Below are 11,929 nucleotides of genomic sequence, written 5' to 3'. Positions count from 1 at the left end.
TTCGAACAACTTTTGCCAGTACGAATAAACGCGCTGCCGAGCGTTGATCGCCAAAGGTCCAAGACCAGCGACCGTCCATCGGCATACAATGTAAACAGGTAAGGATTCATGGACAAGTGAAAATTTAAACTTTTACATTTTTCAATATATTTTAATGAAAGTGTCATGAATGAATTTAAGAGATTCTCCCGATGAAAATGCGTCCAAATTCGAGTGTAATTGAACAATTGTTACTCATACGTAATATTGCGGAGAAAAATGATATATTATTGAAAATACTCCGAATGATGTCGTATTCGGAGTCATTTCCACCGGCAGAATCTCCTCAGTTCATTCATGACAGTTTAATGAATGTATACTGAAAACTATAAAAGATTAAATTTTCATTCATGCGTTTCATTCCTTATCTGTTTACATTGTATTTCGATCGTCGGTCGCTGGCCTTTCACGTTCAACCCCCAGACAATCGCGGAGTGTGTGTGGACATTTTTCGCGGCAAGACAATCGTGTAGTGTGTGTGGACACTTTTCGCAGACTTCTGTGGTGCACATGCATGTGCGGATTAATTTCATGGATACTCGTGGACAGGACAATTGCTGTACGTGACAACCAGAGGTTGTATTAATCCTCTCCATTCGATAATATTCGTAAGAAGATATTTACATTTCTTGCGAATTTTATCGAGTAATCAGAGTTAATGCGATACAAGTGGATTTGACTCAAATACCGCGGTTACAAGTTATGGACATCTACCGGGTAAATAGACAGATATTCTACCTACTTTTCCTGTACGTAGTTGAGTCTATAGAGTAAGTGTCAGCCCCTTACGAACCCTGCTCCGCTGACACTCCGTACGTGCGGATTGCCATCATTGGGTGAATTTTTAAACGGTTATAACTAACAAACAAAGCATTTGTTGCCACTTTGTTATTCTTCATTTTAGTCTTATTTTGTTCCAAAAAATCACCCCTTAAATGTTTTCCCACTAGTAGTCGAACATCCTGTATATGTCTATGGTTCATAGAGGCACCAATTTCGGACGATTTGCCCGACGCCCGACGTCAGCTGAACATTTCAACACATCGAGAAGCACTGCGTGTCGCGCAGCAACCAATCAGATCGGCCGACGTCGGACGAAAACAATCTGATGACCAATGCGGTGCTACTGTGACCATGGCCTTGGTATGTTGCCGGAACAGAAAAGGACAGCGAACGAAAGAGAGAGAGGTCTGAGCGTCGACTCGAGCCACGCCGTCGAGTCATCAACGAAGGTGTTGCTAAAATCGTACGTAAATGCGTACATTGTCTAGTAAGCGTATACAATTAGTAAACTTTACGCTTTTACTGTGACATATATGTACAAAGCAAGATGCCAGTTTTTCAAAATCATCTTTACAGTCTGTTGTTCAGTTTCAGATTCCGACGCGTCGACACATCGGTGGTGCGTGAGGACGAACAGTATACGTACGTCCATCAGATTGGTGGAGTTAATAGAAAGAAAAATGTCAAATAATATTAATGTTGAGTTATTATTTAGCGAAGTAGAATAAAGAGACGTAATATGGTATAAATCCAATAAGGACTATTAGGATGAAAATAAGAAAAATGCCAACTGGTGGCCGTGACGTATAATTTTCAAATACTCTTTATGACCTCCGACATTAGTCGCAACGTAATCGTCATCTTGCGACGTTCTTGTGTCCCTAGCTTAAACCTCTGCGGCTGCCTCGACGCTCAATCTCTTCTTTCCATTTCAAGAATGCGCAGTCCAAATCCGTATCAGTCTCCGTTTCTTGCTCGCTGCGCGAACACCAAACAGACACTGGGTAGAGATCGGACCAAATACGTAGAGGTGCCGAGAAAGGAGAGGTGCGAAGAAGTGTACCACTGCCCGTTAAGCTGCTCGTTCTATTATAGTTGCGCGCTACAATTGCAGAAACGGATCATGACGGACCATGATGAAAATGCGAGCTAGTACGTTGACCAATACGATTACTTCCTTCGAACAGAAGGTAATGCTAGCCTATTATGGACGCCTTTTGCTCCGCAAAAGAAAGGTAGAAGGAAGCGCGTGAGGTAAAGTAAGCTAACGGGAAGTCGTACGAAAGGCGTAGAATGGGAATGTGAAAGACGCGCGACTCTATGCAATACTTTTCCTTTTGTATGTGTTTTTTTCTATAATTGATAAATGACTGCTATACTAAAAATACTGTACAACCTGTTTTCGTAATTTATCGGAAGTACGTAAATAAATATGATCAAAATTATATCGTGTTTTTGGCTCCCCCCGTTCGGCCGTCGTCCTGCGTCGGCCTTTTTTTTTTGACGGGGAAGCAAAAAGGTTGCAAAGACCTGTGCGGGGTTTCACCACGCTAAAAACCGGTGACCCTTTCGGACGTGAGAACCGGTCATAAGAACGCCGAACGCCGAAGCACACTTCCGCAACCGGACCCGGGCCTGCGTCGACCTGTATAGGCCTACGTCAGTCGTCGACTCGTGAAGGGGAATACATTGTACATATACATATAGAAGGTGTAACAAAAATGTTGGAGGACGCAGAAATGCGAGACTCGTGAGGTGATTTGAAACAAGTTTTTCCTTAGCAAAAATGTTATCCGTGGCTTTCTTAACGAGATATTAACAATAGGTTTACGGGACGCGTCATTTTGACGCATTTCGAATGCTTTCTAACCTCGAAATTCTCTATGTGGTATACCTATCTCTATAGCTATGCATTAATTTCAGAGATCATAAATTGTGTATTATATAAAATAAGTTGTTTTTTTAAAGAAAATCTGCGGGTTCGTTGATGCGTGCCGTGGAGTTACCTACACGATAAGTGCCCGTAAACCTAGTGTTAACCAGAGACCCCGACCAATCAGAGCGCAAGTCTGCCAGTCGTGTTCACGCGGGAACGTTGGCTAGCAAACGCAGCGCATAGCTCTTTTTGTACATTCAGTAGGGGGCTTCAAACTATGAATAAATGTTAAATGTCTACTTATGGATCCGCTAGTTCCACCAACACATCCAAATACACTATTGTCTCGTTCATCACACACATTACAAGTAGCTTTATCGCCATTACGGTCTGCATATTGCCACACCCAACTTTTCGCATTAAACATTTCTTTGACAAATTGGAATCTACTAAGTTTTCTTATAATGAAATGTTATGCAAAATTATTCAAATAAGGACTGATGCTTGTACATTGACTGTTGCTATCAAACTGTTATCAGAGCATATTTAGAAAAACAAAATCGCAGCACAATAACTGTTGTCATGACAAATACGATGATCATTGTTTTCCGCGGCATACGTGCTCTATCTGTGATTCTTTTCGCAATACAATGCAAGCATGTTCGAATTACCATGTGCAATTGAATACCAAAATAATTATAATGCAATTGATTGGTAGTGCTGAATTTTTTAGCAGACATTTAAGATTTACTTACAATTTGAAGCCTACAACAATATATCCAAGAATTACGGAACTCGCAATGAAACATTTAAACATATCAGCAACAGCATTTGCTCCGGCATCCTGTTTTCCAACTGCTGTGAATATTGCTATCCCAAAAGAAGTCGTCTATTGTCAGAAAATTAAAACATCAGATTTTTTGTAGAGATCAAGAAAAGATTAGATTCCTGGGTATTGGTGATACAACGCTAATGCAACGATGAAACTTTTTTATTTTTGATTCGTTGTTAATAAAACTTTAACTAGAATATTGGTGAAATTTTTTTTTATTATAATGATACCAAATACGACATAATTTGGATCATATTTACTCATGTAGAAAGTGTTAACAATTCATATTCGTTCATTATCGTTTCTGATAAATCATAAGTAAATATGGTCCAAATTATATTGTGTTTGGTATCATTTTAATCAGAAAAATCTCACGAATATGTTCGTAAAAGTTTGGTTAACAAAGAATCAGAAACAAAAAGTTTCATCGTTGCATTTATTCCCCTCGATTAGCCGTCGGCTCGTGAAAGGATAGCCTACAATTATACACTTGACTGGTTCCACGGCCCCCTGGTGGGGATGACGACTTCACACTCATCGTGTACGAGCCGGCTCACACTTATCAGGACATTACTGTAATACAAACTCCGCCAAATTTATTCGTTGATTATTCTATACCACGAACATGAGTATTCATTACTCTAACGCTGGAACTGTCAAAGCAATTAAAACCTGTTTCGTAAGCTCTTCGAATGATTCTTAAAATGTTACGACATTGCATTTCGTCAAATTTTTCACAACTCTTATTCCAACATGAGATCGAAAAAATGAGTGAAAATAAAAAAATATATATTTTTAAGTAGGTGTCATTTTTATCGATATAATAGACATAGATGTACGCTTATTGTCGGTAATTCTATCGTTAAACGTATGTTAATTACAAATTCATTTGTATGTACCCATCTCTGGTGGTTTTTTACACGAGTACCCTCCCATGAATGCAAGTAACGGAACAATCTACTACTTTTGAGCCATAAAAAAACAACTCTTACGAGTCTCGTTATCAATGCCCAGTTGCATTTTTCCAGGAGAAAAACAAACGATTTCTCACGGATTACATTGAACGAACCCGGGTCAGGCACCGGGCGCGTATAACCTAGCTCCCCACGCGGAACGAGCAGGGTTCATTACACGATTTCGACGCCTATATCGCCGAAGAGATAATTAATATTTACGTGTCAACAAAGGCTGGCCAGCGAACCCCCGAAAGTATTGATTCGTCCAAACGAACGACACGCGGGCCACGTCGAAAATACGAGTGCGAGTGCGCGGCATTCATTCGGTCGAGCCCTAAAAAGAAGGAAAGAGCGGAGTTCGTCGTGCCTCGATTTCAGCTCCCACGAGAACATGCCCCCGCGACCCAATACCGGGCCGGCCGGATCGATATTATTCCGTCGTCTTTCCTAAAATCATGCACCGAGAGGACATCGACGGAATACTTTGTCAACGTAAACCGGAGCGCATCCCACGTTCGATAGACCGCAACGATTCCCATCCATCGGCCTTTTCTAATAATAGTTACAGTGACCAAGCAGCCATTTCACGGATCAGCAATTTCAAGCTCGTGATTCCGGCATCAGACTAACGTGCAACTAACAAGGAATATACTCGAACGGTCAATTTTCCGTTAAATAAAAATCTATTCTTTAATCTCGGGTCTTGGATCGACGAATTTAGAAACCCTCGGAACATTCACGCTCCCATGATGCGATTACATATCAAAGAGTAAGGAGGTTAGGGAAGTCCGTGAAACCGAACGAAGGCTCAACGAACACCTAACCAACACCGGTTCTTGGTCACTCACCTATGAGTCGATCGCGAGAAGCTTCGCCGGAAATTCGAAGAATCGTTGGGGCACAGAAAAATCGAGTCAACACAGGCCAAGGGAGATCCAACTGCGTCACAACGATCGCACGCCCTCCGGTTCGTGTAATGGCCGCGGCAATGAACTGGCGGCGCACTCTCCGCTTGTTCCCGCGAGTCCTAGCCCACTAGACACCTTATTCGATCAGTTATACTCCTTCGAACGAATTTCGACTCACGATTGTACCTTAGTAATACCGCCTGTTAATACCGACGCGAAATTGTATAACTTGTTTAATCGGATATATCGTATTATACTTTGCACCGGGGTGAACTTACACCGGGTTGCGAATCAATATGTCGTCCAGCCGGCGACGCGACTTCCGTGTGTGTCGCGATCGGTCGATTTGTTCACAGGCCTCGCGCGGCAATGATTCTTTGTTTTCGCAACTGATTTCAGGCAGGTGGCTGAATGTTTTATCGGGTACGATTACTCACCGGTATCGGCGGGATGAAGATGCGGGAAAATCCGCGTGTTATCGCACGTATTTCCGTGGCCGCTTGCTGGCCACTAGGACGGGACACGGTGACGGAAACAGTGGGGGAAGGAGTCGACCGGAGAGGAGAGCGAGAGGAGCATGCCGGGGTGAAATCGCAGTGTCATCTGTTGGCGTTATTGTCTCCGGACAAGAGGTGAAGGGCGCATGTGCCATCGACATGGAGGACGGTGGTTCGCCGCTGCGATTGGACCAGTCACCAGTCGATCCACCGTCGACAGTCCGTCTATTTTCCGCCGCCGCCGACGCTGTGGTGCAACGGCTTGACCGACACGACGAGCGGGATCATTACGATTAGTTTCGGCCGCGGGTCCATTTCTGACCATCGTCAAGCATTATTTATATGAAATTATATTTAAATTATCATCTACATAACAATGTGTTTATCATTTGTCGTGGTTATTATGTTTAGTAATCTACCAGTCGAAAGACGAAAACTGCTCGAATGTGTATCCGAAACGAGTTGTGCGACAATTGTTTATTAACGACTTTTATTTGATCTAAATAAATACCTACACAATTACAGTACCACTTTACGGGATTCACATATTTTACATTCATAAGATTCGAATCTTACATGCTTTCATTTTTCAATATTAATCTACCCATTGTCAAATAGCTGCGCAGTTGGCACCTGAAATTTCAAAATGGTGTTCAATGTATTCGTGTGGGGTCATTCCACGCGAAATCGGACACTTTTTGGAGAAAGATTTCGGATTTTCTTGACACCTCGACATGTTGTTGTCTTTCGTGATATATGCACGTACACCGAAGGATTTTTGAAAATTTTTTAAATTGTTTTTACGGCTGTTGCAAATATATTGTCAGTCGATTTTTAATAAACTATAACTGTTGAACTAACAGTGGAGACATAAGAGTACTTAATAAAAACTATTTCAGTTAAAACAATATTTCTTAATCATTTACTGGCAATTGTTTTAAAGAAATGCCCGATAGCACTGTATATCCAAAGGACGTCCGTTTCATACTCAGTTTATATCCGAATTTCCTACGTCCATTTTGGACATCCTTAGGATGTTCGTAAGACTTAAATTTCGGATGTCCTAAAACGTCCATCCCGAAAGTCTTACGGATATTCCCAAGCTTAAATTTCGCATGTTCTAAGACTGTCTGTTTCTTAAGTTTTACGAATGTTCGTAGAATTTAAATTTCGGATGGTTTCGTTTAGTAATTTTGGCTCAATGTCATTCCGTGCAAGGTGATGGAACTTCATGAGTAAGGTGTCATTCTTTAGAGAATCAATAGAGAAGCGTAACGACACTAATGGTTTAGTGCGGATACCTCAGTGTGTCATGTGATGTCATAATAACGGGGCACTATTTAAAATTTTTTAAAAATGAGGATATAGTCCTATTTGTTCTTTTTATGAACAAATTTTTATATGGAGACTTTAAAATTGGCCATGTGAAAATTAATTGAAGTTAACGCTGCGTTGAATCACATCGGCTCGATCGCCCAAGCCGTGCGGAACTGGTGCGGAACTAAACTATAACTATTATAACAAAATTAATTCTGCTATGTTACGGTCCTTCTGATACCATATAACTTTTGTGAATAAGCTTTTCTTTATATGTGTAGAAATAATGGAGATAATTAAGGTGATCAACGTTGCTGGACTATTTTTTTTAATGCACGTATTATTCAACAGAAGTTTCATTTATTCTTCTTTACTGAAAACAAAGTAATCAATAATATGAATTATATTGTGATATACATACATAATGATCAAAGTTACTGAACCATTCCTTAGAATGCACATATGATTGTGAACAGTAATTTCATTTATCCTTCTACATTGAAAACAATGTAATGAATAATATGGAAAAAATTGTATCGTACCAAAAGATTAACATCTAAATTTGCTTGATTATCTTATTTATGTAATTGTACACCTATGAATTTCAGTTTTATAGACAATTAATGTTTTAACTTCATTACATTGTGTTTGTTAGGTATAATATTTTACTTCTGACTCATAATCAGTCATTTTGATGTATTCATTATAAATTTTCATAATATTTTTGAGATATTTAGTCCTATTGTTCTATGACTTTATCATTGAGAACTATCTGTTAATGTTTTCAACTAGAGATCACTGGACAAAGAATTAAATGTTTATGAATATTTTTATACATATATTCAACCGTGTCTCAGGAGTAAAATATTGTAAGTAACAAATTGAAGACAATACACTTAAAAAATTAGTTGTTTCTTAAGCTAAAATAGTTGTAGAATTATAGACAGGTTGAATTTTTTAAATATTTTATATATGTAATATTTATAGGAATAATCATTTCAAATAGTATTATTGGTTCACTTTTACTTTGTACTATTTTAATAAGTTATGCAGTATCACACCCTAGACAACACACATTTTTTTAAATAGGCATTAATAGTTTCATTTACAAACTGCATATCAATTTTCCGCTTTTTGCAGCTTTTCGATTTGTATGATTAACCACCTTAAACATATTATATACTGATATTATTATAAGTTTATATGCTTACATAACTACTTACATTCAGTCTGAATTAAACATGATACGAAGTGTAGTTCAGTATGATTGAAAATATCTAAAAACATTGAAACATTTATGAAAATAATATTATATACACCACACATTCTGTGATGAAATACGCGACAGAGTGGGATACGTGAATGTGTGTGGGAAATACGTGTGAGCAAGGGGCGTTGCCAATATGCAATAAGAGGGACTCCAATAAACGAGCGTCCACTGTATCTCATTTCTATCCGAAGTTCTACGATGTCGATATAAAAATTAACAGTTTATATACCTGAATCACCAAACGTCGCGACCTTTATCGGCCTGCTGCGACTATAATTTTAGAGTGCCCGCGAATTAAATTTTAAAGAGAGAAGATCGGAGAATACGGACATCTTTTCAAGATACCAACAAAAAGAATGTACTAAATCAACGAAAACCTTAAAGAATTACTTAAAATGTTAAAAAAAAAGATTTCTGTGGAAATACTTATGTTGCTGTTACATACAGAAATGTCTTGATAAGTGTGAGCCGGCTTGCCCACGATAAGTGTGAAGTCGTCATACCCACCACTGGGGAAGGGGGCCGTGGAACCAGTCAAGCGTATCATTTTTTGCCCGGCGCGCCGCGACGGCTTCCCTTTCACGAACCGACGGCTAATCGAGGGGAACAAATACAACGATGAAACTTTTTGATTTTAGTTCTTTGTTAACGAAACTTTTACGAACATATTCGTGAGATTTTTCTGATTAAAATGATACCAAACACGATATAATTTGAACCATATTTACTTATGATTTATCAGGAACGATAATGAACGAATATGAATTGTTAACACTTTCTACATGAGTAAATATAATCCAAATTATGTCGTCTTTGGTATAATTTTAATCAGACAAATCTCACCAATATACTACTGAAAGTTTCATTAACAACGAATAAAAAATAAAAGGGTTCATCATTGCATTAGCCTTGTATCACCGATACCCGGGAATGTAATCTTTTCTTGATCTCCCCTCGTTCAGTCGTCGCGTCGACCCGTCGAAAAAAGTCTGTTTCTCCTCACCGACTGGCACGGCGGACTTTGCGCAGAGCGGGGAAATGTATATGTATACATATATACGACGCGTCGAGGATGCGATTAAGTGCCAGCGAATGCTTAGAGAGCTGCCGACGAATGAAATTAGCTGGATCACCTCCAGTCACACGTATTTTTATTATTGGCCGAAACGGTACACAAACAATTGGACTTTGTGACAAAGAGAACGAACGAGACACATTGAGACCGAGTAAGATAACGCGAACCGCAGCGATTACAATGTAACCATTGGCCGGTGAGAGCGTCGCAGGCGGGCTTACGCGGTCGAATCGAGTGGAAAGAGATGCTTTCTCTTTTTGTTTTTCAAATTCGCTCGTTCTTTTCTATATCAGAACACTACAAAGGCAAGCTGCCGAGGCTCGAGTTTCGAGCAAAAAACAGATTGACGAGGCGCTGACAACTGTTCGCGTACAGCGTGAATGTGACTCCGCTGAACCGAGGCATTCACACTTATCAAGACATTTCTGTATTAAGGGGGGAGACTCCGCGGCAAACTCCGAATCGATCGAAGCGCCGCTGTAAACAATCGGGCGCTAGCGAAAATAAATAATCGATAACAGAGACGACTTGATGATACGACATCCGACAGCAGTATCTATAAATAAATTTTTGTTCTTACCATCAAGTTGGGTTTGAGCATAGACGGGATATGTATAAGAATAGATTTATGTATCATGCAATGTATTTTCTGTCCCATGATTCGACGACGTCAGAAGCCCCCGTAACATTTCAGTATTCCATTCTGTATCGAAACGGGCTTGCTAGCCGCAAATTCCAATATGAATTATCAGCTGGGATCGCTCAGCGCTGAGCGTGGAGGTTGAAGGAGGACTCTTGCTCGTGTCCAAGTGAAACATACGAGAAATTATGATAATTGACCGAACACTTAGAACATTTATTAGAATATACAAAGTAAAGAGTCGTGAACTCCGACGCGATGTGCGTGCTTTAAGAAATGTTGGCTACCTGCAACAATAGAAACTTTACGACAACGACGAGAGGCACGTGCAAATTGTCGCGTGAAAACAGTACCGGTATTATTCCTGTTCTGCGGGCTCTCGGCGTAGAACAATGCTCGAGCACCGAGAGTCCTTTTTTGCACAACTCGGTGATTGGCGGTGAGTCATCGTGCGATACAGGTGTGTGCCAGGATTGGTTTCACCGAATTCGCATATTTCTCGGAACGAGGAGCGCGACGGAATCTCGCGAGACTTTATCGAAACTCGGGAAATCTCGGCCGCGCGACGGTGCGCGAGAGACCTGGTCGATTTCCAAACACATTCCTTGCTAGCGAACTCAGGGCAATAAAATATGTAATATGTGAAAGATAAAGTGTACAAATAATTACTGACTACACCTCAAGATATGCAACAGCGAATTATTGCAGCGTGTGCATCAATAAAGTGCTGATGTTATAAGACTTGCACGACAATCAGTCATAAAAAGAATGCAGTGTTGCAGTGACAGTAATGGTCAACATTTTGGACACCTATAACTTTTTCTGTGCAATTGATAATAAATATGTGGCTTCAAATTATTGTTTTCTTTTTTTACAATTTCAATTTAAAAAAACGTAACTAATTTGTAAAATAGGGGGCGCGTTAATCAGCTTGGCCTAGAGCACAAAATAACCTGTACAAAATATTTGTATCTTCATTTTCTTCTTGTGGAATTTCTTCGTGGAACCGCACGTCACGTCGTTTTACAATGGTCTTCGTACTAGGTGACCAAAGTCTATACGCTTTTGCTTCTTCAGAATATCCAAACAGGATGTATGCTTTCCCTTTTGTTTACTAGTTTACTTTTTCGTGGTCCTTTTTCGAGAGATATTACTTTGCTACCAAAAATTCGCATGTAGCCTATGTATGGTATTTTATCGGTCCACATTTAAAAAAGGGTTACATTATTAAGTAACGATGTTGGATAACGATTTCGAATAAAATTTGCAGTATTTACTGCTTCTGCCCACAAACTTTTCGGTAAATGTGACTCCTCCAGCAAACATCGTGCCATCTCCATTAGAGTTCGGTTGGCTCTCTAGGCGACTCCGTTTTTCTGTGGCGTATATTCCACACTCAATTGTCTTTTGATCCCTTCAGCTTCTAAAAGTTCAGTAAATTCTTTAGATACATATTCTTTTGCGTTGTCTGTTCGTAACATTTTTATAACGCACCCTGTCTCTTTTTCCACCCTTTGTTTGTATTTCTTGAACGCATTAAAGGTTTCATGCCGATTCTTCAACATGATCACCTTCGTATACCTCGTTTTGTCGTCCACGAACGTCGTAAAATACCTTGATCCACCGAATGACGTACTGCTCATAGGACCACAGATATCCGAATAAACCAAACCTAATTTCTCTTTGGTCTTCGTTGTTGACGATGTGTAAGATGACTGGTGCATCTTGGACTTGTC

At 39.9% G+C, this 11,929-nt stretch overlaps 1 protein-coding gene across 3 annotated transcripts in view; it reads right to left on the bottom strand.

Annotated features, from left to right (window-relative positions):
• The window catches only part of LOC107185632 (elongation factor 1-alpha), a 29,836-nt gene extending 23,922 nt beyond the window's left edge, over positions 1 to 5,914 (bottom strand). For 2 of the 3 annotated variants that reach the window (XM_015573364.1, XM_015573365.1), the window contains exon 1: positions 5,335 to 5,420. The gene's annotated coding sequence lies outside the window, so the exon portion shown is untranslated. Of the gene's footprint in view, positions 1 to 5,334; positions 5,421 to 5,831 lie in introns of those variants that run through there. The other variant, XM_015573362.1, reaches the window with a different exon arrangement.
• Between the last annotated feature and the right edge of the window lie 6,015 nt (positions 5,915 to 11,929).

This window comes from Dufourea novaeangliae, unplaced genomic scaffold (genome assembly GCF_001272555.1).
Source record: "Dufourea novaeangliae isolate 0120121106 unplaced genomic scaffold, ASM127255v1 scaffold63, whole genome shotgun sequence".
In the NCBI taxonomy this organism is placed as follows: Eukaryota; Metazoa; Arthropoda; class Insecta; order Hymenoptera; family Halictidae; genus Dufourea; species Dufourea novaeangliae.
The sequence above is the reverse complement of the archived record's forward strand: the minus strand, read 5'-3'. Positions and strand labels throughout refer to the sequence as shown.